Source organism: Heliangelus exortis, chromosome 2 (genome assembly GCF_036169615.1).
Source record: "Heliangelus exortis chromosome 2, bHelExo1.hap1, whole genome shotgun sequence".
Classification (NCBI taxonomy): Eukaryota; Metazoa; Chordata; class Aves; order Apodiformes; family Trochilidae; genus Heliangelus; species Heliangelus exortis.
In genome coordinates, this window is record NC_092423.1 from 84,547,991 (window position 1) to 84,568,714 (window position 20,724).

Here is a 20,724-nt window from a genome sequence, read left to right on the forward strand (position 1 = left end):
CTCGGCCCCATTCATTTGCTAGACATTCTTTGATCTGCTGGTAATGATGCTCATTTAGGAGAGGTAGTCAGCTGAGCAGGCTTCATGCACTATCAAGGAATTTGAATAAATATAATTATTTTTTATTTTCTAACAGAGTAGCCGAGGGCTTTGGAAGTAGAAAAGCATGGGAAGAACTGGCTTTCTGGGCTTAATTTAATAGCAGAGCTTTACACTGCAGTCAGTAAATCTGAGCTTCTTAATGAAATGTTCATAATAGCTATGATTAGTAACTGCTCGCTTTATTTTTTAAACTCAAAACACATTTTTCAGTGGACCTTTCAATATTACATTGATGATAGGTTTTGTGTGAACTCTACCTTTCCTGAAAGGGGGAGCTGGGATGTCACACAACATCTGTTTAAAAAATAACCTGAGTTCATCAGTAAACAGTTTTTTGGCAAATGAATCATTCCTGTTAATTGCAGTGGGGGAAAAAAATGAAAGTGTGTTTTGAACACAAGTAAGCAAAACCACTTTCCACATTTTTCTGGGGGATGGGCCTGTTCTTAGGAGTTTTAGCCACGCGAGCCTGTTAGCCCGCATAGGAACTGGACTGCAGAGGAGGTGGTGGTGAGGTGAGGTAGTGCCATGCTCTCATGTCCCCCCCTGCCTGGCAAAAGGGCAGTGAGCTGGGGAGCTCTCCTCCGGAGCTCAGACCTGGCTCCTCCCTGCCCCTGGAGTGCTGCAGGTGGGCGATGGCACTCAGGATAATTTTTGTGTGATTGTTTTTTGTGTGAACAAGTGCCTGAGTAACCTGGGTAGCAAGCTGTACTAATGAAGCAGTGACTAATACAATACAAGGATTCATTTTTATTTCTTTCCCTTCCCCCACCCTGCTCTTACACTTTTCTTTTATCTGCTTTGTTGGTTTGGTATTTTCCCCCCTCAACCTCTTCCAGATTTTTTTTTTTTTCTGCTGCTCTTGAAGCTAGGCTGGCCCATTCCCTTTTTTAATTACTTTTTTTAGTTCATTGGTTTGATTTGGGGTTTTAGATGATCATTGTCCGAAAAGCAGTGCTAACAGCACCGCCCATCAATGTGCCGTTCATAGACACGTGTCACGTGTCTTGTCCCAGTACCTGTCTCAGGGGGCAGAGGCTGTTTCTTGTGTTAAGTGTGGTTCTGATGTGCTAAATGAATAAAACTAGAGAAAAAGTGAAAATTACCATGAGACCATACCCTCTAATTCGTGTCTCCCTGGTAGCTCCTTTTTTGCAGATCTCCCATCAAAATTCAGTATGTCTGTGCATCCAGTGCTTGTAGGAACAGACCCTTAAAACCGCATAACCCTCAGCACCCTGGTACAGTTTATGGTATCAGGGGAGTGAATTCACCCGCATTTCAAAGCAGAATTAATTTCTCTTTACTTTTTCCTGGCTTTTGTACGCCAAAAAAGCACACCAAAACAAACACATTAGCAGACCTATGTTACCAACTGTGTCCTGGTTCTGTTGTTTAGTGTTTTGTAGCTACCACGGCCAACCAACAAGCTGTAAATCTTGCCTGGTGTTTTGTAACAAAGGGAAAAATAGAATGATTTGTGTTGACTTTTGGTCATCATGTATCATTATTGATTTGGGGGAGGGCGGTGGAGGAAAGCGTGGTGCGTATCTGTTGCTTGCGGATTTTCCCGAAGGCGGTGGTAGCTAGCAGTCAGTAGAGGGCAATAGAGAAATACAGTTTGTGATACCTAAAGGATTTGAAGCACTGATTATGTGTTTACAGAAAAGAAAAAGAAGAAAAGAGCCAGGAGGATAGGTTGTTCAGTTTACTACCGGAGACCTGACTGTGATAGACCACCAAGGAAACAAAATGTTCAAAGAGAGCAAATAAGCCCTTCTGGAGCATCTGCAAGTCTCTCCTTTTTTTCTTCAGAGTTACATAGGATAACTTAACCAGAACTTATTGATGACTGCATGTTTAGTGGACTCGGGAAGGAACTGAGAGATGTGGGAAGGCACTCTTTCAAAAGGAACAGAAAAGGAGGCATTTCAAAGATTCTGCAGGTGACTGAGGTGAGCAAACTCACAGCTTCTCTTTCAGGTGAGATAATAGGTGTTCAGTCAGCTGCATAGAAGTCATGAGCTGAGTGAATGAGTGACTGAAATTATATGAGAATTTTGCTTTTCCAGGCATGTTGGTGCAAGACTAATTTTATCCTGGGGGGGGGGGGAAGGATAATGATGCTATGATGATAAGCATTTCTAAGCATACGTTATTCTGGAGACATGCTAAAAACTGGTGACTTGCTTTATGTGTAATATTTTATATTAGAACTGTCTGAAACATGCTCATCGTTTTACAAGGTTTATATGCTACAGTTTCTAGACTCTAGTTTACTGAGAAATATATAAAGAAGATGTGACTGTTGTTCATTTTAGAGGAGGTTTTTTGGTAAGCTTTTTGGACAAATGTGACCTGGAGGTCTGGAGAAATTAATTAAGAGATTCTGGATGCATGGTGGGAATGCCCTCAGATTCTTCAAAGGCTTTATTATAAAAAAGATACAGAGAAGTGATAACAAAGAATATAGCAATAAAAGAAGGAGTTAAGGTACAGAAATTAAGGGGATGACAAGGGGGGGTGGGAAAGATGAAAAAAGCCAAGAGACTAAGTTAGGAAATAAGCTTGTTAAACACTTTTCTTTTGCCAAAGTCTCAGCTGGTGTCACCGTTAACACTTGGAAAATATCCTCAGGATGCTGGGAACCATTAAAGCAGTACAGATTATCAGAGGATAAACTTCCACTTCAGCTGCTACTGGTACCAGAAGTGACCAGTAAGAAACATTTGGGAAATAACAGATGAAGAATTGAAGCATTGACATTCTGGGGATATATCTTGCTAGTGCAAGGGTAACTAGAGGTCAGTCAGACAGTACCCATCTAAAATAAAGCAGATTGATAAATAACAGGAATAAATCATATTCTAAAATATACCATCAGCTTTGAAAAGCTAATTAAGGAAAAGTTTTCCAGTGTTCCTCCTGAGCCTGGATTTATTTTGTAAGTGGTATGATTGGTAAGGCTACAGTGCAGTGATTTATCTTTGCTTTGGGTACTAAAATATATAAAAGATTAATATGATTTTTTGTTTATACATTGTTTAGAACACAACTTCCTTGCAGTATGTACCTGAGAAAAGTGAAGGATAACATATATAAAGCACGTCACTATTTTCCCTGGGTTAGCAACATCTCTCTGACAGGGAAGGGATGCAATTAATATGAGAACATCCCCCTGATTTTTAAAGCTGCCAATTCCAGTTCCAGTCTCCAGTAATTCTTTCTTCCTTTCATTTCAAGTGGTGTAGATTTTCTTGTATACCTGCAAATCCATTCTTTCAAAAGATAATAGAAATTAAAGGTGGTATTGAACAAAAACCTCAGACAGAAAAATACTTCCAGTTTAAGGAAATCTATACTTGTGTACCAACTTTCTCTCAAGCAGCCTCTGATAGAAATTATTAGCTCTTCACCTAAAATGGGAAGCGCTAAGTGCAATACACATTCTCTTAGAGCTTGTATCTATTTTCAGTGAAATTAACATGGTTGGTTGTTGCTGTTAGCTGAAGAGTTTTGTCATGGGTCATAATCTCCACAAAAGTAACTGGGGGATTTATGTAGTGGGGAGTCATGCAGGTCACTTGTCTGAGGGTGAGAAATGGCAGCTACTGCTTGTTCAAGTCCAGGCTGTGCTTTGCCTCTGTGTGACTTTGTGGTATGTTAGGCCTTTTAATGGTCAGCTTATGAAATGGCCAGCCTGGCATCTTGCCCACACTAAGGGCTGGGCATTGAATGGCAGGCTGCAGATGTACAAGGAGGCCCCCCTTGCACAGAAGTAATGGGAAAGGCCATCTGGTTGTAGTGTCCTTCAGTACATAGAGAAATATACTCCTATGCCATGCCAGATATAAATCCTTGTCACCGTGAGTTATAAGAAACTTCTTAATTTTTATTCCCAAAACAGTTGTCCAAAAATGTTGAAATCTCAAGCTGAATTTCTACCTGTGAAAAATACACTGCTAATTAATGTGTTAATTCTCATGTAAATCTCTTTGCTCAATGAGATGTGAAACAGACCCTCCTGTTAGGAATATCAATATGCACAGGAGTTTGTCCCAAGTGCTCAGGGTCATTTATTGCTGTACTGCATCACAATCCAGGGCTGCTATTTCAGCCTCTTGCCAAAACAGGAACATTTTACTTTCTGATGAATCATCTGGGTTTCACTCTGATCTCCTAAAGTTCGCTCACTCTGTCCTTCCTTGCTGTGTAGTCGAGCCTCTGCCCTAGAAACCTTGCTTTTGTAGCCAAAAGTTAGGGTGGAGCACTCTTCAGCAGAGATGGGCTCCATTCCTTAATTAAATTGGAGTGGAACTGCTAATGAATGATCAGAACGTTTTCTCTGTCACTGGAGCTGAACGTGCCGCATTCCTAGCTTTTTCTGGCTTGGTGTGGCAAAGCAGTGCTGGCAACTGAGTTGGAGTTTGCCACACACTGTGCTAAATGTTACCTGCATCAAGGCAGAGAGGGAACTAGGTCACCCAAAGGAGGCAGGTGTAGGTTATTCTCCATATTGGTCATATTTACTTGTGAACAGCACAGAAGAGCTTTCAGGAAGACACTTGCTTTGCTGTTGTTGTTTTTTGGGGTTTTTTTGGTGCAAAAAAGGCACAGACAAAATCTTATTTTTTTATTTCTTTTTGCTTTAAATTACTTTCTTTTTAATTCTGGATGACCTGTTCTAAGGTGGCAGTGGTGTGAGCATGATTTTGGACTAGATGACCTTTAGAGGTTTCCAGACATAACCTGTAATTCAACACTCATGATGTTGTTTGGATTCTTCCTGATTCCAAATTACCTGGAAGAGAAAAAAAAATTACTATTTTAGCATAGTTTTCTTTTCCCTTTAAGTTATTATTTTAACTAATATTAAAATGGATCAGAGAGACTGAAAAACGGGTACATCCAATAAATAACTGTGTCATGGGATAGTTCTTTGCCGTTGTTGGTTTCTGGGTTTTGTCATAAATGCTTTGGCTATTATGTTCAGGCTGCTTCACAGAATTGCTGTTATGCAGAAATTTAGTCAGCTGGAGGCTAAACTGCCTGAGTCCCTGCTGCAACGAAGAGTGGCTTCTCACACCTTTTTATAATATCCAACATTGGTTTCATGTCTGAGAACCTGGCATCACTGCTGGTTCTTCTAGTTTTATGCTTGGTGAGTCAGATGGCAAGAAGGGGCGGAATATTTAATGCTAAAGTACGTGAAGTAATATGAGCTTGATTCATATAGTTTTTTCAGTAATCAATTTTTGCTAAATTAATTAAAAATTAAACTGGTTGCCCAGGTGACATCCTTAATTCATCACCCTTGCTGAGACTGAGATCTTCAAAGCCATTTGCAACAGCTAAAAAAACTAATCTTCCATTAGCTTCGATTATGATGCCTGATAGAGTATGCAGAAAATCTGAATCTTTAGAGATGGCAGTGAGGGACATAATTGAGACATGAGAGGTAACAGATTTGAGACTTAGAGTGAACTTTAAGCCAGAGGTTCACAGTTGAGTATGAGTGGGTGGTGCAGTTCTCCTTATCTGCTTCAAAACTGCTGCTGAGGCACAGTGGCAGCACAGCATACTTTGCCCACATTGGAAAGATAACACTTGAGTCTTCGTTGCTAGTAATGTGGCATTGCCCCCAAAACATATTCCTCTTCTAAGAAAATAGAATGGAGAGGATGGAACTACTTCATAAGTCTGAAGTAGCTACAGTGAAGAGGAAAAACTCTACATGACAGTAATTTAATTACACTGCAGTATTATTATCCTGACTAGTGATGGAAAACAGGAAACTTCTTCAGTGAGGTTTGTATTTTAGCTGCATAATTCCCCAATACTGAATGGAGTTACCCTTTCTGAAGTTGGTCTGCATGCAATGCCATCTGCTTTCCCTGCCCCTCAGAAATTTTATATAGAACACAAAACAGCAAGGGGTAGATTATTCAATAGTGAGGGGTTTTTTAATTTTTTTTTTAATCTTTTTTAAAGCCTCAGAGCTCCCTGCTTAAGCATAGCAAGTCAGAAAAAGCTAAAGGTAGTTGTATGCACATATGTTAAACAAACATCAAAGTTGTTGCTGACTTCCTACTTACGTGAAGTGTTGGGAGGGGCTAATACAATCTCTAGACTTTTTCCAGAAGGCCCATAGCCATATGTTTTATGTATTCTTTTCATTATTATTATTATTATTATTATCAGATGATTCTAACAGTAGTGTTCATGTGTGGTCTGCATTTTCCTCAAAGGTCATTTTGGCCCTCAGTGAGAAAAAGGCATGTTTTGCCTCTTTAGAAAAGTAGTTTTAAAATGGCTAGGCTGATGGCATGGCAGCCAAGAAATTTCATCAGTTCATTATTTGACTTAGTTTATACAAGTGAAAAATATTTTTTTTTCTTCACTGTGTCCTTTAGCAAAGTTTTCATGATGAAAATATGCAGCATTTGGGTTTTTTTATTAACCTCGCTCTTATTAGCCCTCTAAGCCAGTCTGAGATCTCTGCATCCCTTAGCAATGTTTGGGAAAAAAAGATCTGGTTATCATGAGAGTGTGGGCAAAAGGCAGGACAATGGAAAGCCTGGAAAAGTAAAGGTCCAGATAGAGATGTACTGGCAGGTCTGTGAAGGGCCTGTCACAGTGCCTGTTGGCTCTGCTCTTCCATTAGCTCTCTGGTTAATCATTTGCTTGAGTGCTCAGGTACCGTGGTGATAGAGGCACTACCAGTGCCACAGACCCAGCATGCTGCATAATCATTTAAACATTATTTTTGAAAGGAAACACAAAGACAACTTCTGAAAATCCTCAGCAGAGCTAACATTGCCATTGAGTTCCCTCTCTAACAATACAAAATAGCATGGTAGGCTTTTTCCTCTCATGTTAGTTTTTTCAGTCTGTTGTTATCCACAGCTTTCTCATGAAACCATGAGTGGATTGAAAGGCTTCATACTTCTTCTGTATGGTGAGTAGAGCCCATTTATGCAGTGACCTTGCTGTGCAGCTATTGAGATGTTTTTCCATTGTCATCAATATTAAAATCAGGGAAGGGGCCTTGGGGTAAGAGCCAAGTGCATTCATTCCCCACCAGTTTGCTAGCCTGACCTTTGTGAAACTAGGGCATTAGAAGTGCAACTTGGAGCATCCTGGCCAGCAATTAAATGTTGGAATGTGAACTGGCAAGCTATTCTTCCTTCTTCTCCAAATATGAAGCCTTCTGCCTGAGTAGCCCCTATTCAGCATATCTTTTCTAGTGTCACATCTTGAGGTCTGATCCTCAAACAGACCTCTGTTGCTGTTGTTATTTTTTATAGTGCAGTGCTGTTTATACTTCTAAATATTTATGGTGTCCACTACTGGAAAGTTATCACTGAGCAATGGTTACCCACAGAAGGCATTACTGTGGTAGCAGACCCCCAAGGTAACTGCACAGAGTATAGAAACAAGTGTTATGTCACCTTCATTAGTATCTTACGAGTTTGCTCTTGGTTTTGGTACCTTGAATTGCTTTGGAAATTCTGCTTTCTCAGCACTGGTGCCTGCAGCAGATTGAACTAGCTTACTGGCAGGCTGTGAACCCCCAGCACATGATATGGCCAAGAGGGCACATCTAAACCATAAGGGCAAGCTAAACCACAGAGGAGGGAATCAGATGTAAGGTATGCATCTGTTGGAGCTGGATAATTGTCCCTCCAATTCCACTGATCATAAAAGCTCACTTTAACTTTTTTTGCAGCCCTTAGGAAATAGAAAAGACATCCTTTCCTTCTTACATTTCCCTCACATGGTAAAAAGGTAGCAGATATATTTTTTTCAGGCCTATCTCTTGCCATCTGCTCTGATAACAATTAGCTCACCAATTGGTGTGGGCCAAGTTCCATTAATATGCAGTAAAAGTGTGCAGAAAAGCTCAAAACCCAAGCCATGATGTAGGGATGCTGTTTACTTCTCCTTGGCATGAGGCAGGGAGGACCTGTGATGCACTGCTTGCTGGAAGCTGGAGACAATTAGAAGCAGTGTGAAGACAGCAACACTATTTGAATCTCCCATATCACTGATTAAAAAAAAAAAAAAAAAAAAGTAAAGACACAAAATATGACAGTCCTGTTAACATTTCTGAGCAAAAGGTGAGTATTGTGGGAGTTGTGAGTCAGGACAGTAGTCTTCTCCCTAGCCTGCTTCCTGTAAGGTTGTAGATGATGTTGTTGCAGGGGTGGTGGGAGAGAAGCCAGAACTTACCCTTTAAGGATTTAATCTGAAAGGCATTGGAATTGGCATCCTGTCCTCTCTATCCTTCTGCAGTATGTGACTTTCCACTTGTGTGCCAACTGGTCTGTGTACTGTGTAGAACCCACAAAACCTAGTAACATGTACAGTTACAGCAACTCTGCTCTGGTGTTTTACAGGGCAGAAAGAACAGTCTTTGAGGAGAGAAGACAATAAGAGCTCTTTGCCTTGTATGCCTCTCCTGACTCCAGCCAGTGCAGGGAGAGTCATACCTTTCTCCCAGGTATAGGAAAGTACCAGATAGCACCATACTAGCATTTTTTGGGTATCAAATTAATACCTTAACAATCCTGGTGCCTGTGGCGTGATTGCAAAACTGGGCTGTGGCATCAGAATGTAGACTGCTACTATTCAGATGGCAAATGTCTACAATGCAGAATCAATAGAGTTGTCCTGTAAAATGCTTTTGTTGGTGTGATGCTGACAGTCATGCAGGCAACCCTTCCTGCCAACCGTTTCCTCTTTTCCATTTATCTGCAGTAATTTTTTTGTCCTCCTTTGCAATAAATCTGAAGGGTATTCACAGCATTCACAAACATTGTTCAATTAAGTCCCTCATCCTTCCCTTCCCAAGGGTGCTTTATTTTTGAGAACTACCCTAGGAACACATGTGAGTTGAGCACGGACAGAGGTATCTTCTGCCAGCACATCTGTGCACTTGTTTTTTTTTTCATGGACTATTGTCTGGAATTTGGCAAGCCTTTGGAATCTTTCTTGGATGAGCAGTTCTGGATTATTCACCATTTTTTTGTAAACTGAAGTGAAAATAGATGTGAGCTTAGGACTTTGAGCTCAAACTCAAATCCAGGCTTTGCCAATGTGAGCCAAAACCTGTGAGATATAGTTCAGCCCTTATGAATTAGAATCATGCAACAGAATTGGGTTTTGAATCTGAATGGCATCCAGGTTCTGTGATGTTCATGTAAATATAGCTTAGTGCTTGCAGTGTATTTACAGTCTGCTATTCATTTCTAACTAGTGAAGTTTTGCTTTTCAGCTACAGATTGAGAAGCTGGGGGCTTTACCATAGGCATTTGGTACTTTATGATGGTAACAAAATCTCCAGATGTAGAAGTGTAATAAACACTCAGATATGAGGGTCAAAAATTAGTCCATTTCTAAATAATTTTAGCATCTGCTGGAATGGGCAGAGAAGGAGGTTATGTAGGTTGCACAACTGCAGCCTTTGACTGTTCACTTTCAGAAAAGTGAACAGATCAATGATTTTTCTGTCCTCTTGTTAAGTGTCTAGTTAGCAAACACCTGGAATTAAAAGAATGTAAGGAAAGGAGAGCAATCACCTGGTCTAGTGCTGAAAGAGTTAATGAGGAATTAAGGTGGAAATAAAAAATTTCTAGAGTTATGTTTAATTTTGCAGTCTCTTAGCTGTCTCCCAGTCCTTTACATGAGTGCTAAAGAATTCATTAAAAAAATAAAAATATCTTTTAAAGACCGATTTAAGAAACTGAGCATGAAGTGCTAACTTTGGGAAATCACAACTCTGTTTTCTGACACAGTCTTACATCTCTGTCAAGGGAAAACTTGATTATTTCAGTGGATTGCTGGAGAAGTAGAGGTGAATCTCACTTTATCCATTCTCATTTTAACAGATTGACTTGGAACCCTTCAGTTTCAAAGAATGCAAAGGTGTCAGAGTGAGTTCATATGGAACAGATGGGTTTTCTGGAAAAAAGGCTCCAATTTGATAAGCTTCCAGAAAAAAGTCACATAACAGGCAGGACACAAAGTACCTTTGCAGTGCATCTTTGCTGGTCCCACTGAAGTTGATGATACTTCTGCAATTGACTTCGTCTGAGATTAGGACTTCACTTATAGTTTGGTGTGAGTGTTGAGGATGAAGCCATTGATGATTAAAGCTGTGTCAGCTTCTTAGCAGTGAACTGATGTTCTTTTTGGCCTAAGCTCAGTGCTCTTTAAATAAGAACCCTTGATGTATGTTAAGTGTTTCTCAGCTATTCTTGTGCAGGTAGGAAGCTGATGTCTTGCTACTGTTTTTGAAGCCCAAAAAAGTAACAAGCGTAAAAAAACCCCAAACCAACCTCAAAACCAACCAAACAAAAAACCCCACAAAAATAGTAGTTTAGGTTTGATGGCTGGTGTTGAATATGCTTGTCCTTCCCTTTTGCAGCTGCAGAACATATTGGCACTGCAGGGGGGTTGTGCAGACCATGGTTGTTCAGACCATAGCCAATCCTGCTTCATGGATCACCCAGAAATGCCTTCTGAATTGTGCGTGCGCTTGTTTCCTTTTCTGGAATAAACATTTTTTTGTCTGAAAAGAGCATTTACAAAGACCAAAGTTGTGCACCCACTGATATAGAGGAAATAACATTTTCTTGATGCTTGTAGAATGAAAGTGACAGCTGTTACCATGGAAATAGTCAATTTATGAAAGAAAAAGTTTTGAGGAGGCTAAACATCAGCAATAATCTAAGATTGCAGTCAAGACAAAAGGTTAAAATTGGAGATGTGCTAATTAGGAGATAGCTGTATTTCTGATAATGTGAGGATGGATACAAAGGAATTCTATTTGATGAAAATGCTGTTATCCTGACTAATCCCTTGAACCTATTATTTTCATTACACAACACTGATAAGGATCATCCCTAGTATAAATCCACTGATTTAGCTCAAATAGGTGTAAAGTTAATGGGTATAAATGGACACCATGTCCTGGAAAGGGTCTTTCAAATACTTCCTTATAATGTATTTTAAGAGTTATTTTTTCACATTGCCTTTTTGGAGACATTTTTCTGGGTTTTGTTTTGTAGTTTGCAAGGACTGATGTCCTCTCTGTCCTTTTCTCTCTGCTCAACACATTTTCTGAGGTGCAGAAATTACTGTGTTTCTTCAGATTTCTCCTTAAATGTGCTAAAAATGTCAGCAAATAGAGAAAAGGCTTTGTTATTTCCACTGCACTTCCTCAATTGATTGACTTTGCCAAGACAAAGTGAATAATAGAGTAAAGTCATCATCTGCAAAACAGGAATGTTTGGGCCAGATATTCTCTGTTCATACAAAATGCCAAAATTTCACTCTCTTCAGGAGACATCTCTACACAAGTTCTGAAAATACAGCAGTGTATTATTTCTGTTAAAATTCGCAGCTTTAGTGAACCAAAACCATATCTGACAAACTCCATCTGAGGAGCTAATAGCAATTTTTAAACAGTTCTACAGTTTGCCCTGGATTATTTCACAAAAGATTTAATTATTCTTAATTAAAGCTTCTGTTGATTAAATTTGTGTGAGTCCCAGCTATTCAAATAATCTTGGGTCCTTCCTTCTTCTATTTATTTTTTTCCCAAGTACAATTACCTGCATTATCGCAAAAGCCTTTATCTATGTAATTGGTTTTACATGGGTTTTGAAACGAAGACTGGATGTGAAAAATGTAATGATAAATATAGTTGGATATGTCCCCCAAAATGACAACAGTAAGATCAAAGCAGCAGAAATACCACCACCACACTATTCCTTGAAGAGCTACAGGACATTCTATAACCAGTGAATGCAAGTAATGGGTCTTTACAAGCCTGCCAGCCCTGGCCTTCATACTGTTGTTGTTCTTTAAACTAAGCAACACGTCCACCACCTGGACGCGTCTTCCTCAAGACATTTCTAGGCAGCAATTATATCTTCACTTATCTCTTTTATTGCTAGGCTAAACAACTCAGCTCTGTTAGTGTCTTTGGATGGAGGTTCTCCATTCCTTCACTCATGTCACTCTTTCTCGTCTTATTTTTCTCCACATTTTTTTTTAAGTAAAGAAACCGTATTTTTGCTGTTCTTCAGTTTCACTCCCAACTTAATTGTGCTATTAAAAGTATTTGTCACTGGGCTAGTATTACATGTCAGAAAGTTTTAAAAGTGCAAGATGGTGATTAACTGGGCTTCAAGCTTGATGCATTTACATTTTTAAGTTGAGCTTTTGTATAAGCTCTTTGAGTTTCTATTTGCAGAGTCACATTCTCATGATTCACCCTGTCTTTATCTCTGAATTCAACTGAAAACTTACTGAAAACCATGGAAAAATACTTATTCAGAGCCTTTCCTTGTGTTGCCTTTAATCTCTCTCCTTCTTCCACATTGGCACAGCATTCTTCCTTGTCTTTTTTTACTTATTCTACCAAGGAACCTTTTACTGTTTTTCATATTCTTTGCAAGATATAACTCAGTTGGGTTCTTGGCAGTTCAAACTTTATCTTTTTACTTCCTGGCCTCTCAGATGTTTCTAGTTTGTGGACAGTACCTTTGGCATTCTGCAGCTTTGTAAAGCCAACTTGTTCAATTTACTGTCCTTTTTCTGAACTACAGAATAGACATAACCTGAGAGAGCTTAAATACCAGTTTTTGTCATTTTACAATACTTTATTATGGTCGTGCAATTGTTAAGTTTCTATGCCTACTTTGCTTCTCTCTTACGCAAATAATCCTACTCATGTCAAAATCAAAGCTATGAAGATTATTTGTGTGAGAAACGGGTTGCAGATCAGCGTCTACATTCCTTAAAGTACTTTCACCAGGTGCAGCATTTTCTCACAGTGGCAGCTTTTTTAGCTTAACTGTAAAAGCTGTTTAAGAGATACTTGCGCAATATCAAAAGACATGCAGAGTATTTTGGAAGGTGAAACTGCTTGGAAGCCAAAGGATATGGAGATTTGTCCAGGTGCCCAGTATTTCTCTAATACCATTTTTGACACTTGGCTTAGGTTTTATGTCTTTCTTTTTAAGTATTATTAGATTTTCTTTTGGCACTCTGGTGATTTGCAATTGTACAAGTACTGTATTGAGTGCTCGGTCCTTCACAGAACTGAATTGTTGCATGGAGAAAGTTCCTTGGTAACTACTTACTACTTGGATTTTTGTCAGGCCTAAAGATGTATTATGGCTATGTTACATTAACAGTAGAAAAGCATATTCAGTAGCAAACTCTGCTCCAAAGAGCTTGGAACTGAAATATATAGAATATATCCAGGGCCAAAGGAAGAAAAGTTTTTCTGTTTAATTTGGAAAATAAGTAATCTAGGGCACAACCAGTAGCTGAACCCAGTCTCCATTACTTCTCAATCTCTCTCAGTTGCAGGAAGACTTTTCCTATTTTCATCACTTACAGTCATTAAGAGGTTTAGAAAATTTCATTAGGATACTGGGAAGAAAAAGAGACAAAATTTGATATTCTCTATTGGTGCAATTGCATTTTTTACCCAGTACAGTAGGAGAGTATATATCAGCTATTACTCTGTTACAGACAGGGGGAAGGCAGTGGAGGGGTCAAAACCTGATTTGGCTGTTAATTTACAAGTTTTGAGCAATAGGCATGACATGGCTGAACAAAGAAGTAGATGACAGTGCAGAAAATATTTTTTGGTATATAAAAACTTCCTTTTAGATTGAGCCTATTCATAAGTAGTATTACACACAATTCTGAGAAGATATTAGGAAGTCTCAGTGCATTTAGAAATCAGATTAGCTGATGAACTACATAAGTGTGACCTGAATAATGATTCTCCTATGCTTTCTACTTATGAACCCTTTTTCCACTACAAATAACTTGGGAAATATATTTTAAATAATGAGTTAATGGGTTCTGTTTTGTTTTGTTTTTTCAATGTAATGGACACAGCTACTTTGAATAGTGCCATGTTTTGCAGTGGAAATGAAAAAAAAAAACCAACCTCCAAATCTCTTCTGTGTGTAAATATAGCCATTTACTTCAGCAGCTTCTCAAGGGAATCTAAGTTTGACCAATAAAGCTTAGTTAGAATGTCACTCCTGTGTGTGTCTTAAAGACTCAGGAGAGATTAGTGAAGAATCTGTATGTAATTCAGTATATACCACTGTATCAACTTCACAGCAAGGCAGGATCCTGGGTCATAGGAAAGAAAGGAAACAATTTTGTTTTGAAGAGTGCCATATCATGTATATACCAAGCTATTAGTGCTCTCTCTGGCAGCAGAACTATATATTGTATTTACCAAAAAACCCCAACAACTCAGCAACTCTTACTAGAAGTGCTCACATAATGTTATATTAAGGAATTCCAAAGAAATTCTGATCGGACTGGTGCTCAGGCTATGAATACCTACTGAATTGTTGGGTACCAGTACAGTGTTGTAAAGAGCACTACAAGAGAGCTTCCACTAGCACTAGTGTTGCAGTTACCCAACAATTCATCTGGAAAAAAAAAATCCAAATAATTTTACAGCTGGAAATGTTTTTTCCCCCCAGTCTCTGTTCTAAGGTAGACAACTCAAATATTTGTTTTGTTCTCTTGTTCTGATTTTTTTTTTTTAATTGTTTTTTCAGTGAATTACAATTAGAAAGTATTAGAAACTACTGCAGGGTCTTGTACCCGGGTCGGTACAATCTGCACTATGACTTGAGGCTAGAAAAGGACTTGGGTTTGCTGGTGGATGAAAAGCTGGACATGAGCCAACAGTACACGCTTGCAGCTCAGAAGGCAAATTGCATCCTGGGCTGCATCAAAAGAATCATGGCCAGCAGATGGAGAGAGGTGATTCTGCCACTTTGTTCTAGTAAGACCTCACCTGGAGTACTGTGTCCAGCTCTGGAGCCCTCAAGACATGAAGGGCATGGACCTGATGGAGCAGGTTCAGAGGAGGCCCACAGAAATGATCAGGGGACTGGAACAATTCTTCTACAAAGACAGGCTGAGGGAGCTGGGGTTGTTCAGCCTGGAGGAAAGAATGCTCCAGGGACACCTAATAGTGACCTTCCAGTATCTGCAGCGGCCCTACAGGAAGGCCAGATAGGGACTGTTTCTGAGGGCCTGTAATGATAGGACAAGGAGCAATGGTTTTAAATTAGAGAGGAGTAGATTTAGATAGTATGATAGGAAAAAGTTCTTTACCATGAGGGTAATGCAAAAATGGAGCAGGTTGCCCAGGGAGGTGGTTGAGGCCTCATCCCTGGAGATGTTCAAGGTGAGGTTTGATGAGGCTCTGAGCAACCTGATCTAGTTGAGGGTGTCCCTGCTTACTGCAGGGGGTTTGGACTAGATGACCTTCAGAAATCCCTTCCAACCCAAATTATTCTATGATTTTATGTTAAAAGAGAATGATAAATCATGGTAATGGAAAGCTGCCCCTTCCAGTATATGTACAGGCTTTCTGAGCAATACCTTAAAAAAACAGGATCTTAGCCCTAGGATTTGTACTCTTGTATTAACTTTTCAGGAAAACAGCTCACTAAATCAAGGACTCTCCCTCTGTTAACAGCCTGTTAGAGTGATGGGTGTTGTTTTAAAATCCAGAGAGACAAAAAGAACTGGTTTAATTTTCAGTCATGTAAAATATACAGATCAATAGCTGAAAAACAAAAGTATAATTTAATGCTTATTTGTTAAAAATAATGCATATATTTTACTTGGCTTATATATCTATGTTGATTTTTTTAGCTGTGGAGAAACAGCTACAATGCAAATAAATGTGGCATAGGTATTTACTTGTCAGTCTGTCCAAACAAAAAATTTTTCATTGCAGCAATTTCCTGTTGGTAAATTAGGATATTTGCAGTGAAAGGCATGTTCTTTTTGCAGGCTTATGTTAATAAAATTCAAAATCACCTCAAAGCCCAAGTGTTTAACCACAAAATAATCTTATTTTTCATTACAAAAAAGTTCCATTATAACTTCTGAGTATTACAGTTTAGATGCTTCTTGTTTCTCTTCTAGTTAGGGGCCTGTTTTTCTTGTCTGGACCTAATCTTCTGTGACATGCCTCTATCTCTGTTTTATGGCTGTGAACATAGCCTATTCTCTGATGAATCAAGGGAAATACAGTCTAATAATGTAGCTACACAAGGGATTGAAACTATGAGTCATTCATACTTTAATATCTGCGAGGGCCAAAAGCTTGTGTTTAAAGCGCCCCTGGAAAATTAAATTCAACTGCAAGGGAAAAACACACAAGTATTTTTAATTACCTCTAGACACCTAGTTCTCATTTGCTGTTGAATACATATGGTGACTTCAGTAAAATTAGTTCACAGGAACTGAGTTTAGAATTTGAGCTGTGCAGAAAGCTAGCGATGCATGTGAAAGACAGTCTGAATTTATATACAAGTGACTTCATCTGGTAGGAAAAAGGGAGAAGAAATAGTGAGTTAAGAGCATGTTGGGCTATTGGTATTCCTCAGCCATACTCTTATCTGTACAGAGAACTTTTCTGTTGGTGGCTCTATTAATCCTTTCTCTTGGTTTGTAGCATTTGAGACAAAAAGCATTTTTTACACAAGTGTTGTGCATGTGGCATGGCACACACAACTAAAATCCATCTATGAACTTCAGTGTCAACTGTACATCACTTACTGTCTGTGGCTCCAGGATAGGTATCTTTAAGACTTGAACAACAAGTTGAAGTTGTATTTCAAAATGTTGAAACCAACTGCTGGTCTGAAAGCTCTCCAATTTGGATAGAATATTCTGAGCTTGGACTGCTTAATCAGTGCTCTGTGTTCTCTTTGTCAACAAAAAATAATTATATAAATATAAAGCTTCTCTATTCACAATTAATTTGTAATTTTGAAGCTGGTCTATGCAGTCATGTCTACTGAGTCACTAAATCTTTATGCCTTCTCCTCTTTGGAGAGTCAATAAGCTTAGAAGCATTACCCTCTACAGGGCTGACTTTAGATGATTTTAGAATATGTCAAAACTGTTGTAGAGCAGCTTGTTACAAAATTTACATTATTCACATTATGAATCATTCTGATTGACTGGACATAAATTAGTGTCAGTTATGTTATTATTTTTAAAGCAGGGTGCAAAGTTCCTTACATATCATAATTAAGCCTTTAGGCTAGGGTGAGCACAGGTATTTTGTTCTTCCAATTTTTATTAACCCCAAATCTTTTTATGTGGTCTGTCTATTAATTAGAAGTATGAATAACAGTTACTTGGTTCAACTACAAGACTGTTGAGAAACTTAATTTCAGAAAAGCTATTTGCCCACATATTCATTGGCTTTATCTCAAACTGACAGTGTCACTGCTACTAAAGTTTGGATTTGTACAGGGCAGACCATAGGTCTGCAGTTATCCTATAGCTCCACAAAAGGCTCTTAAACTCTGAGTTAGCTCTGCAGCCCAACACTTCAGGCCCAATGGGTTTGCCTGTGTCCACACATGTAGCAAATGATGTCCATCAGGTGACCTTCATTGCATCCCATTTGTACCCTGGAGCTTCATCTGCTTTAAGATGGTGTCTTGGAAGAGGTACAGAGCAGATCCATGTTTCAGCTGATGTGACCTCTGGCAAGGCGACAGGTGAGGACAGCCTTTTGAAAACTCTGTGGCAGAATCCACTTGAGCTTGTCCCTTTGGTGAGTGCAAGGGAGGCAGGAGAAGGGAATAGCCATCTTTCTTTCCCCTCCTTGTGTTTCAGGGGAAATAGACTCTATCAGGGAGAAAAGAAAGAACAGAGCATATCCACAGGAAGAGATTTTTGGTCTCTACTTTTATATGCATCATGTGAGGGTATGGGCTATGTCTTTCCTCTCGTCCCCTCTGTTATACCACAAAGGTATGGCCTTCTCTTCACCTATAATTAGGTTTTCAGAGGTCATCAGCAAAGGTGAAGGCACACATTCTGCCAGAATATGACTTGACATTTTGTTAGGGCCAGAGAGAATTGTATCTAGAGGCAGATTTTAGGGTGGCTTTTTTAAAGGATTATGTTCCAAGCTAAATCATTTTGTTATCTCACCAATTCATATAAAAGAATGACATCTCTGTTTCTTGTCTTGTACTCTATGAATACAATTTTAGTATCTTTATTATACTTTGAAATGTAAGTATTTCCTGCAATTTCCAGGAAAGCTTCCATTTAAAAAGCTATAAGCTATAAACCAATATGTAGAAATTATTTAGCAATTTATTTTTAGTAATTGGGGAAGTCCAAAGAAAACAAAATTATCCTACTAGTACAATCCATAAGGAAGAAAAAATAGGAGGAAAATTGTCAGATAAATGGAATAATATAATTCACCACAGTCTAATTTCTGATTTTCAGATTTTGAGGATATTTTAATTTGATTTCCAGGTCATGACCTGCTGTGAGAATAAATAAATCTTAGAAAGTGCCAAGACTGCTCAGCCATTTCTTGTGGTGTCATTCCTACATGAGGAACCGTTTTTCTTCAAGTATCTTCTCTCACGTGGTAAGTTTTTCAGACACAGAATCTTCTGTCAGAAGTGTTAGGAAGGGAGAGTGGGGTGAGTTCAGAATAGTCTAGTTCTGCTCCTAGATTTTGTTGGCAGAACTGGAAGCTATAATCAGTAAACCCAGCTGTACTCATGCTGAACATATGTGAGGCTGTGGAGTATCATAAATACCACAGTACTAAATTACAGGTGTCCTAACTGTATTTTATATTTTCTTTGTCCCCATGAAGTGGACCCCATTTGCAGCATGTAAGATTTCTCTACTTCTCTTACAATTTGAAATTCAGTTTTTAAACACTGGCATCTGTATTTGCAACTTACGGTTGTCAAAGTGATGTTAGTCCCTCTAAATAATTTTTAAAAAGAGCCTTTCATCCAATATGAAAAACAAACAAACAAAAATGCATTAATAATTCTGACAACTAACCTTTGGAACGGGGACCTAATTAGTTCTTATTTAGCTTGGTCTAAAGATCACTGAAGTGATTTGGAGTCTTTCCATTAAAGTTAATTCACTTTAGAGCAGAGTTCTTTCTCAGACACACTGGTTCAGCAATCACCCCCTCATCCACCAGCAACATCACCCACAGACAGGTTGTGTCAGGTATTCTACTTGACACTGTTTCTGGTGAAGATGTTGTCTAAGTTGATGATGCCCCTGTGGGCACACAGAGGACATGGAAAAAAGTTTCTGTCCTGAGTATCCATTTATTTGGCAGTCACCAAAGCCTGCAGGTTTCACTCATTCCAGCTCCACTGTGGAGCTTTCATCAGAAGTGTCAACATTAACAAGATTTTAAACTGCAGGCGAATATAGAACATCATTTGATCCTGGCAAAGAACTGTTTGCCTCAGCACTTGTGGGATAATGTAGAGTAAGCAGCAAATCATTGATGAATCTGTAATGCAACGCCAGTCCCAGGAGCACTCAGGCAAAATTGCTGCAAAGAATAAGGAAAGACACCAAAAGTGATGAAATGCAGGAATAGATTCATAACTTGGGAGACCTCTAGAGACACTCTTCTGTGTTGTTTTGTTTTGTTTTGTTTTGTTTTAAAGAAAAAGGGGTACAGAATTATGTGCTTAACCCTTTCATTCTTGCTTAATAAAAATCAGAAGGAACCCACTGATGCTGAATATTTACTGAACATTAACTGGCTTGGAATCATCCTATCAATTACTTTAGTTTTGTGCTTGTGGTAGTGTTGAGTTGTGGTCGTTATCCATGAATTTCCTTTGAAACTTTTGTGTATTATGTCAGGCCATTAATTCTCATCACTGGTAAATACCTTATTTGCCTTGCTGTCCAGAGAGATAATTAATAAAAATAGGATAAAAGTTGTATCACATTAATACATCTTTAAAATATGGTGAATTTGCTGACAATAGCCAGCAACTTAAATGGTGATCAGAGAACTTCAGAGGAACTGCATTTTCAAAATGGTACAAGACACCTGTCAGCACAGTCTGTTCTTAGACCATTATTTCAGTGGATGCTTACTTGCTCCCCATCCTTATTTTGTCTTGTACCTGACTGCCATAGTTCAAATATAGATCCAGTGGGTCAGTGCAGGTTTTTCCATAATGATGGCCGAGCCTCGTAGTTAAGACCTTTGCATTTGGGAGTTTCCTGCTCAGTTTCCATCTCTGTTATGTATTTGCTCTGGGAATGTAAGTGAGTCGTGCTGGGGTCAGTGATAATAGAGTTGACAGTTTCTTTCTTATGCTCTGCCTGCTTGGATAGTCTGCTTTGTTGACAGGGCTTTGGTTCCTACTATACTGCTGTACCTAGGAAGCTGGGTTCCAGTTCTATTCTGTGCCCCATGTTATATAACTGACTAAAGTAGATTTGTTTCAGATAATGACATCAAGATAAAAAAACTCCTAATCACATTAATTATCCTTGGAGTCTTCCACTGCCTTTGCAAATTTATTTTGGAGACTAAATAAGGTTATATTGTAGTACTAAATACAGTCATCTGTTTGGATGATAGTAGTTGCAAAGCTCTGGCTAATACTTATATCGAGTTTAGATTACAGAATACATTCCACCTACTGATACCAAAAATACTGAGCTCTTGTACAAAAAATACACATTCATTTAAAGAAAACAAAGAAGCTTTTAAATAATCATTCT

At 38.8% G+C, this 20,724-nt stretch overlaps 2 long non-coding RNA genes across 2 annotated transcripts in view; one reads left to right on the plus strand and one right to left on the minus strand.

Annotated features, from left to right (window-relative positions):
* Nucleotides 1-15,896: 15,896 nt before the first annotated feature.
* The window catches only part of LOC139792870 (uncharacterized), a 57,796-nt gene continuing 52,968 nt past the window's right edge, over nucleotides 15,897-20,724 (plus strand). The window contains exons 1-2 of the long non-coding RNA XR_011724418.1: nucleotides 15,897-17,690; nucleotides 18,466-18,583. This is a non-coding gene — a long non-coding RNA (uncharacterized lncRNA). The remainder of the gene's footprint in view (nucleotides 17,691-18,465; nucleotides 18,584-20,724) is intronic.
* On the minus strand, nucleotides 19,276-20,355 carry LOC139792871 (uncharacterized). The gene is made up of 2 exons (XR_011724419.1): nucleotides 20,089-20,355; nucleotides 19,276-19,528 (listed from the first exon to the last, which is right to left on the minus strand). It is a non-coding gene; the product is annotated as an uncharacterized lncRNA (long non-coding RNA).